The 8,666-nt window shown below is 31.2% G+C and overlaps 1 long non-coding RNA gene across 1 annotated transcript; it reads left to right on the top strand.

Annotated features, from left to right (window-relative positions):
* The first annotated feature begins 2,745 nt into the window (after positions 1-2,745).
* On the top strand, positions 2,746-7,890 carry LOC114075144. The gene is made up of 2 exons (XR_003575526.1): positions 2,746-2,855; positions 4,644-7,890. It is a non-coding gene; the product is annotated as an uncharacterized LOC114075144 (long non-coding RNA).
* Positions 7,891-8,666: the final 776 nt, after the last annotated feature.

The raw sequence follows: 8,666 nt of genomic DNA, 5'->3' as shown, positions 1-8,666 counted from the left end.
CCAGAAATAAAATCTGCTGCTCAAAACGACTAAACAGGTCGTTACAGTTGTTATTCCTTTTGAAATATTATATCAAAAAAAGTACATTTTAAGATGTAAATGTTGCAACATATGACATGTATGCTGCAATTTTTCCAACAAAATATGCATATGTTGTCACATATGTCACTTCAAGGTTGACTTAGTCAACAATTGAGCGATTTAGGAATGAAAAAATGTCAAATTCAATCAAATTTTAGTACTTTGGATCATAATTAAGCAATAAAAATATGCTATAACACTTGAAACAACGATTTACAACGATGTTATATAACTATCATATGAAGTTACTTAATCATTGTATGATGAACTAGTAATATGATAACCTTTGTAAAAAATAGTTGATAGAATTGAGAAAGGTTGTTATATACTATAATGTTGTGCTTAAACATGTTGTAGGACTATATATTAGTGTTACATGTTGAATTAGGTGACAATTTAATTGAATTGACCCCTCAAAGACCATTTTATGATATACATATGTTGCCACATATGACATTTCTGTTGCAATTTTTCCAGCAGAACATGCATATGTTACAACATATGTCACTTTAAGAATGGGTTAATCGATAAATTGAACGATTTATGACTGGAAAAATATCAAATTGGACCAAATTTTAGTACTTAGGAACATAATTAAGCAATAAAAATATGTTATAACACTTGAAATAATGATTTATAAGGGTGTTATATAACTATAATATGTAGTTACTAGATCATTGTTTGATTAACTAGTGGTAAATTATAGTCTTTGTAAAAATAATTGATAGAAATGATTAAGGTTGTTGTATTAGACCATAATTTTGTACTTAGACATGTTATTGGACTATATATTAGTGTTAATTGTTGAATGAGGTGACAATTTAATTGATTTAACCCCAAAAGATCATTTTATGATATACATATGTTGCCACATTTTACATTTATGTTGCAATTTTCCCAACAAAAAGTGCATATGTTGCCACCTATGTCACTTCAAGGATGACATAATCGATAAATTGAGAAATTTAGGAATGAAAAAATGTGAACTTGGACAAAATTTTAGTACTTTAAACAAAAATTAAGCAATAAAAATATGATATAACACTTGAAACAATGATTTACATGGGTATTATATAACTATCATATGTAGTTACTTGGTCATTGTATGATGAACTAGTGGTAAGTGATAGTTTTTGTAAAAATAATTGATAGAATTGGTGAAGGTTGTTGTATTAGACCATAATTTTGTATTTAGACATGTTATAGGACTATATATTAGTATTACATGTTGAATTAGGTGACAATTTAATTGAATTAACCCCCAAAAGATTATTATATGATGTACGTATGTTGCTACATATGACATTTATGTTGCAATATCCCAACAAAAACATGCATATGTTGCCACATATGACATTTCTGTTGCAATTTTCCCAACAGAATGTGCATATGTTGCCACATATGTAACTTCAAGGATGACTTAATCGATAAATTGAGCAATTTAGGGATGAAAAAATGTCAAATTGGACAAAATTTTTGTACTTTAAACCATAATTAACAATAAAAATATGATATAACACTTAAAATAATTATTTACAATGGTATTATATAACTATCATGTCGATTGAGACATGCAAGTCATATTTTGCAGCTTGTTTAAGTTATATGTTGCAACATCTGTGAATTCTGTTACTATTGAAATAACCTTTCTATTGCTATATATGACTATAATTTTTTTCAATAGTCAATTGTTGCAACATATAACAATCTGTTGGAAACGCGAATGCAAATTATAGAAAAAATTGCAGGTGCCCAAATGATGATGAATGATTTCAAAGAACTATTAATTTTACATATCAAAACAATGGTGTGTGATCCTAATCATTTATGAAGTAATTTCAATTGAGAGCAACCAAAATCTAATCCATTGATTAAATTAGTTAAATCTGATTTAAGAATAAGAAAAGAAGAAAGCTCAAGGACTAGCAACCAAGACCAATAATGTACGAAAAGAAGAAGAAAAAGATAAAAGAGAACGAGAACAAAGACAAACAAACAAACAAGAACGACGAAGAAGAAGAAGAGAAAGAAAATAAATATTACGAGAGGTGGGGAAAAATATTTTATTTTCCCTTTTGATACAACTTGCTGGTGGCTTCCCCCAATTTTAATTCTCACCAAAATTGGTTAAATTAGGTTTTAGTCAATTTACCCTTTTACCCTTCATTTAATTCAATTGACCAAACTGTCAACTTATAAACTTGAGGGAAACTACACAATCCTCAATTATTAATCACATAATTATCACCTACACCCAATACTAAAGTCTTATATCACCACCCATTTATTTTGAAACCTTATTGTCACTTTTTTTTAAAAGTCCCTAGATAGAACCTGCACTTGATGGAGATGAAAAAGAGATAGCGTGTGTTACAGGAATACGTAAAGGTTGAGTTAGGACCATTGGATTCTAAGAGAAAACTTGATTTTTTTTCGGAAAAGGGTCGTATTTACCCTTCATCATACTTTTTTGATATATTTGTCATTACCATCCTACTTTGGATACATATTTGCCCTTGTACAGTTAACTTTATCATGTCACCATTTTTTTAGTCCATATGGATATACTTTTATTATTATTATTATTGTTAAATTAAAAAATTACACTCTATTTAGTATTATATCTGACCCATTTAATAAAATTCGACCCAATTAATGTGAAAATCCATCAGACCTAATATCCGTAATTTTCAACCCATAATCTTGCACACGAACGATTCATACTGTAACAAGAGGCATCCATGTCTTGATTCAGAGAGAAAATCCAACAATAGGTAAGATTTCTGTCCTTAAATCATCTCTTTTCCCTTTTTCATGTGGTATTTGTTTCTTGATTTTTTCCAAAATCAGAACAAAAATATCAAAATTTGTATATATCTTCTTTTATTGTTATTAGGGTTCGTCAATTTTATCCATTATAAACTTGATAACTGTAGAGTCCGTTATTTCATCTTTATGCTTGTGCGTTATCTATCTTTTCACTCTATGGTATGAATTAGGATTGTCAATTTCTAATTTCAATAACAGTTAGTTTTTTTGCCTTTGGATTTAGGATTTGATGTTTCAATAGCTTAAATCTTATTGAATATAAATTTAAACAAAATTGCTGGCTGTATGGTATCCATTTGTTTTTAATATAATTTTTGTCCCCTTATTGAATGACACAATGTGAATATTATAATGTTAGTAAGACTTTCCCTTTTAGAGTTTTATGGTTCTTGAATTTGTTACTGTGGTCACGTAAGTTCAGATGTTTTGAACTCAAACTTAGAGTCTTTCAAAGAAACATCCATATATGAAGTTTATCTACAGTTAAGACAAGAACTACATGATATTTACTACACCAGATTGTTACTTTAAAATCCAATCAAAAATACCATTTGAAAGTAATTGTACTACCATCTCAACAATCACAATCACCAGAGATTAGCTTATAACAATAAAATATGATTCAAAAGTATAATAACTATAGCTAAAGAAGGTCTAATTGTCAAAATTAATTATTTCTTGATTGGATGTCAGCTTTCTATGTAGAAGCAATTTACTAACTAATAAAACAATTAATAACTAGAGAAAATGACAAATCAATTTTTCAATATATATTTTACTGTTTTCCCAACATCACTTTTTATCTAGTTAGAGAAACAATTCTAGATAAAAAATTGCAATGAAAAAGAGACTTAATGAGATTAGAGAGGTTATTCCTTGGAATAATATAGAATACTTAATCTAACTTGCTTTTGGAATGTTGCTATTTTTTTTTTTGAAACCAACAGAAATGTGTGTTAGCTAGTTCACAGTAAATACTTCCCAGGTAACTCAATGATCTCATTTGTTGATCATAACTATACTTGTGAAGAAAAAAAATGAATTTTACATATAAATAAGAAAGGGCAAGGGGAAATTTTGGAAATGGTCAACCTCCATTTCTGATTGTAATTGGATGGGGAGAAAGGAAGAAAAGAAGATAAAACAATGCACAATTATGCTTATGGTTACTCCATTGTGTTTGCTTTTGCTGCAGCCTTCCTTTCAAATTCTTCAGTAGCCATCTATAATACTACAAGAAGGGTTACTCCATTGTGTTTGCTTTTGCTGCAGCCTTCCTTTCAAATTCTTCAGTAGCCATCTATAATACTACAAGAAGACATGACAATTTCAAAATCAATCCTCAGTAGCCAAATGAACAAATATAGTGATCAAATCTGATGTACACCGACGAAACTTCACTTATGCTATATACACTGATGATTCTTCTCATATCTTAATTAGATGAAAAACCTTCCTGCGAAAGCCAAAAGCTTGTTGAGCCTGATATAAATGAAATAGATGATGATCACCAAAGTTGATCAAACTCTCTAAATATGTTAACATATCCACGTCAAATCCTTCAAAAGTGCACTACTTTTGAAGGATGTGATGCATATCCGATGGCATTTTTGAAGAGTCCAAGCAACATAGATAATCATTATAAACAATTTGTTTACTTATACACAATACTAGCATTAATATATTGGTTCACTGTTCTTAGTTACACGTCTCTTTTTTTTTTTGATTTGTAGTATTTGAAAGATGACCTTGGTTGACATAATCTTCAATTATGGTGGAGAATGGATTAAACACCAAATGTCATGTATTTAACTAAATTAATGGATACTTGGACAGAGTATGATCCCGATATCCTTTCCTTTGTTGATATAGTAAATGAGTACACTAGTAGGTTTGGATAACAACTTATTGTTACAGTTCCCTCTGGTAACTATGATGAGGTAGAAGACGATAATGGTAAAGACAGTAATTATACTTAGTGTCTGAAGAATTTAAGTTCCTTAACATATATACGGTAGATGAAGGTGAGGAATTAATAAAAGTTCATCAAATTTCCCTGCATTCTGAATCATATGTTGCAACAACTGAAGTTGAAACTGACTGTGAAAGTGATGATAATCATGTTGAGGTAGAGTATTATTCTGATCACTTGGATAGGATTGCCTTTAAAAAAATAGAATCATTGATGAATCACTGCTAGATTACAAGGACTTATGCATAGGTATGAGCTTCAAAGATATACCCGAATATAGATTATGCATTAACTTGTATGCTCTTGTAAACAAAAGAAACTTGAAGCACTTTAAAAGCGATCCATCAAGGTTGAGGTATGAGTGTGTCGCCGGATGTCATTCATTACTAATTTCAGGAGATAAATACCTGCCAGGGGTTAGAGTAAAAACCCTGAAAAACACGAATGATTTTAATGAAGTGTTTGACAATAGAAGTGTTGATCATCTTACAATAGCATATTATTTCAAGTCTAAATTGCAAAATGACCCAACTTATAGGATCAAGGTTTTGAGGGATGATTTAAAAGAAAGATTTGATGTCAATGTTAGTCATGGTAAATGCAATCGAGCAAAGCTATTGATTTTGGAAAAACATGAAGGGAGCTTTATAAATGATTATAATAGACTTGAGACTTATGCAAATGAGCTATGGTCTAGTAATCTAGGAAGTGATACAATTATAAATCTATCGAAGGATGCACTTTCCAATGGTAAGCAAAGACTCTTGAGGATGTTCATTTGCTCTCATGCACTTAAAATGGGTTTTAAGAATGGGTTAAGACCCTTTATTATCATGGATGGAACCCTTTTAAAAGGGAAAGCCAAGGGCCAATTGTTAACTGCTGTTGGTTAAGATTGTCAGGGTCATAGTTACGTTATCGATTGGCCAGTTGTTGTCAAAGAAACAAAAAGAACATGGAATTGGTTCTCAGGCCATCTTAAAATGTCATTGGATCTCAAGGATGCGGCTGGAGGAATAACATTCATTTCAGACATGCAGAAGGTAACATATTTATATTCTTTTTTTTTTAGTTAATTCATTTTTACATTAACTTTTTAGTTCAGTTCAGAAGCTTCATCACTGTACAACTCTTTCATTTTAATTTTGTCTAAAACTAGAAATTGAAGAATTGTCCAGTTCTTATATACAATTCTGATCAGAAGTAAAATGAAAGCACTAGACAGGTTTGTATTCTTTTTGTTAATTCTTATGTTATGGGGATTACTTAAAGCAATGGAGGACGTGTTTCCTTAATCACATAACATATTTTGTGCGGAACATGTTGAACCAAATTGGTGCAAAACATGGAAGTCTGAGGAATTGCAGAAGGTATTTTGGTGGTGTTCATGGACCACATATGAGGAAGATTTCAGAGAAAACTCAATATGATTGGTTCTTTAGATAAAATAGCAGATAAGGATTTACTGAAATGTCCTTCCAATGCTTGGTGTGGAACCTATTTTTACAATGTATGCAAGAACTATGAAGTGGTGAACAATTTCACAGAATTGGTGAATAAATGGTTTCTAGAAGGTAGAGGCAAACCAATCATCAAAATGCTCGAAGAAATAAGAACAAGGTCATGAATCAATTGAGAAAAATAGAAGATGAAGTAAGATTTTGGGCAACTGAGTTTAGCCCAAAGAGTATGCAGTTGTTTAATGAGTACATGAAAATTGCTCAAAATGCAAGGTTATTTTCAATGGTGATTACGGATATGAGATCACAGAAGGTTGCGATAGGCACACTGTAAGTATGATTTTGAAGAGATGCACATGTAGGCAATGGGATCTAAATGGAATTCCATGCCCACATGCAATTTAAACAATGTTGTACAACTAGTTACACCCTTTGAGTGAAATGAGTTGGTGGAATAGCAAAGAGGCATTCCTGTAGACACAAATTGCAACCTGTTAGAGGTGAAAATGTTTGGAAAGTGGATCCACACCAAGCAATGGAATCACCTGAAACTAGTCAAGATGGTTGGCAGACCCAAAACTAAAAGGGTTAGAAAAAAAGATGAAGCAATTAAGAGGCAAGGCGAGTGGTCAAGTTCAAGAAAGGGAAGAGTTATGACATGCAACAATTGTGGAGAGCCAAACCACAATAGTATAGGATGCAAAAAGATAAAATATCTTCAATTCTAATAACATCTTTTTTTCCCATGAAGTTTGATTTCTAACTTGTATTTTTTACATACAATAGCTTGTCAATACAACACTAATGAAAAAGAGCAGGGAATTGAAAGGTGAAGATGAAGAGATAAACCTTACAGCAACCTAATCAACCTAAGAAAGACATGTTGTTAACTTCATGTCTACACTAATATTAAGGTAGCATGTAACACAATTTTCAGGTCCAAGACCAAGCATTCCAAGTCATACGCCAGATTTTGAGTTATTTAAAACTTCAAAACAAATATCAAGCAAAGAAGATGATACTTCATTAAAACATAATGTTCATCCAGATTTGACAATAAACTTTCCAAATAATGCCTATGGTAGTGTCAGAAAGCACAATATTTCGTGCTAGGAAACAAGGACCAATTCCTTCAGGAATTAGGATTATTAACTTTGTTGGTGATCACAATGGAGTGAGTGTTCCTTCAAATCTTCCCTACTTACCAACCAACCTCACATGGAAGGGAAAAGCTTCTATAACTCAAAGTCAATTGAAGATGCAAAATAGGCTAAAAAATTATGAAATTGAAGCCAAGAAAAAGGCAACAATGATCTATTTGGTTGAAAAATCTTTTTATTATCTTTCATGGGTTTTGAATTACTGTTTATGACAATACATTTTAGTTAATATCTTTTCAGTTTACTCTTTTTTGTGGTGAACATTGAACATGAATGTCACATTATGCAACTTTATACTAGTTATGATGTAATTGTCCTGTTGTTGCTGAAAACAATGGTTAATTGTAAAATATTGCCATGCTGGAATGATGTTAAATCTGCAACTACATTTTGTGTGTTTGTATTTGTGAAGAGCTCTATTATTCTAAAATAGCTATTCTAATTATCCAGTATTGGCTAGACAATTTATATGAATGTAGTACTTTGACATTGGTACATATAAGTTGAAATGCTTCAGATACAGGAGTTGTTCAATTTGTGTGTGTTTGTATTTGTGCAGATCATATGATGATGAACTTATAATTAAAAGTTACAATTCTCAAAGTGCAATAAGCTTTTTTGTAATATCTAGTAATGTTTTCCACAATCACATTATCATGTATTGTACATTGGACACGAGACAAATCTTGTTAGTAATGCTGAAGTAGAACGTTTTTTTTTAAAACAGCACCATTCGTTACTACAATTGTAAAGCAATTAGGTATTCATAACATCGATCTCTTTTAAACCTAGATTGTTGGTTCTACTACAATTGCATCAAAAAAGAGAAAGATTTGAGTTCATCTGATAGACAACATGGAAACTAAATACCTCACAAAAAAATTGAAAACAAAATCACAAAAACCAACACCAAGCTACTGGAGCTAGAGAATTAAAAGATCAAGTAATGTAAAAAAAAGAACATGATATGTTACTAGGTGTTTATCTCAAGAAGAGAATTGATTGAGACGTTGCTAAACCTCTGTGCAAGACTCCGGATGACAAGGATGACAATATCATGGACCTGTCGAGTCTTTACCAGCAAATCCACTTCACTTGGTAACTGAACGTGTAAAATTAAAGCGACAGACAAAAAACCCGACCAATTAGAAAAATCAAGGCATG

This window comes from Solanum pennellii, chromosome 12 (assembly GCF_001406875.1).
Source record: "Solanum pennellii chromosome 12, SPENNV200".
NCBI lineage: Eukaryota > Viridiplantae > Streptophyta > Magnoliopsida > Solanales > Solanaceae > Solanum > Solanum pennellii.
Note: the sequence above shows the minus strand (reverse complement) of the source record. Positions and strands in the feature narration are given on the sequence as shown.